At 44.5% G+C, this 1,464-nt stretch overlaps 1 protein-coding gene across 1 annotated transcript in view; it reads right to left on the bottom strand.

Annotated features, from left to right (window-relative positions):
- The window catches only part of TENT2 (terminal nucleotidyltransferase 2), a 97,013-nt gene that overhangs the window by 83,624 nt on the left and 11,925 nt on the right, over window positions 1–1,464 (bottom strand). The gene's annotated exons all lie outside the window — the stretch shown is intronic.

Below are 1,464 nucleotides of genomic sequence, written 5' to 3'. Positions count from 1 at the left end.
TGCTAACCAGAAGGTCACCAATACAAATCCAGCCACTCAACAAAAGGAAAATGGGACAATCTACTTCCATAAAGATTTACCACCTTGGAAACCCAACGCAGGTTGCCATCAGTGGGAACCGACTCAATGGTAATGAATTTGCTTTTGTTTCCATCCAGCTGTAGAAGCCAGAAACTTGAGAATAAGCCTCAGTATCTTCTCAATCTAATCCAGGGATTCTTAACTGGGGGCAGTTTTGCCCCTGACCCCTGACACTTGGCAATGTTTATAGATGTTTGTGGTTGTCACAACTGGGGACTAATGGCATTTACTAGGCAGAAGGCAGGGAGGCACAAGATACACAGGACAGCCCCTTCACACCAAAGAATTATCTGGTATCTGGCCCAAATTGTCAATCGTGCCAAGGGTGAGAAACTCTAATCTAATTCATCATCAAATCCTATCAAGTCCACCTCCCAAATATAGCTCAAATCCATCAATTTCTCTCATCTTACTACTATCAAAGCACCATCATCTTTCATGTAGTGCCTAGAGTAGTACAATGACTTCCCTACATCCATATTTGTTCAACTTCAATCTACTCTCCACAATGCATTCAAATAACCTTTTTAATTAATCTCCCTTCCCTGCTTAAAACAAAATCCTAAACAGTTTACCACTGTGTTTAGGCTGAAGAACAAAATGGCTTACAAAGTGCTGCATAATCTGTGCCTCTTCTACTTCTCCAACCACACCTTCAGCCGCTCTCTAATTCACCAAGCTCTAGCTACCATGGCCTCCTTTCAGTTCTTTGCACACCCTATGCTCCTTTCCACATTAGGACGTTCATACATGCTGTCCTCTCTCAAAGCATTCTCCCCACCCCCACCACACTTGAATTGTTAACTCCTACTCATCCTTCATATCTCAGCTCAAATTACTACCTCCTCTAGGCCTTCCCTAAGCCCCTAAATACATCCTCTCAGCACCCTATAATTTTCCCTCTAGTACTTAAAAATGTTTAAATAAAATTGTGACTTGCATGATTATTCTTTATGGCTCTTCCCCTTACTACACTGTATGTGGCATGGTAAAGAGACCATGTATATCTAGCAAACCATTGTATGCCTAGCAAAAAGTACTCATTCACAAATATTTGGTCAATGCTAAAGAAGTACATTTCCCTTGTTACCCTCCCGAGGGATCGGGTCTCCGGGAGCAAGGTAAGCACAGGCGGGCTTGTGCTTACTCACTGATCTGCACTAAACACTTTCCCTTGTTACCCTCCCGAGAGGGATCGGGTCTCCGGGAACAAGGTAAGCATGGGCAGGCTTGTGCTTACTCACTGATCTGCACTGAACACTTTCCCTTGTTACCCTCCCGAGAGGGACTGGGTCTCCGGGAGCAAAGTAAGCACGGGCGGGCTTGTGCTTACTCACTGATCTGCACTGAACACTTTCCCTTGTTACCCTCCCGAGAGGGACC

The sequence above is a fragment of the Orycteropus afer genome, unplaced genomic scaffold, assembly GCF_000298275.1.
Source record: "Orycteropus afer afer isolate SDZICR_OR568_19922 unplaced genomic scaffold, OryAfe1.0 scaffold00107, whole genome shotgun sequence".
Lineage (NCBI taxonomy): Eukaryota > Metazoa > Chordata > Mammalia > Tubulidentata > Orycteropodidae > Orycteropus > Orycteropus afer.
Note: the sequence above shows the minus strand (reverse complement) of the source record. Positions and strands in the feature narration are given on the sequence as shown.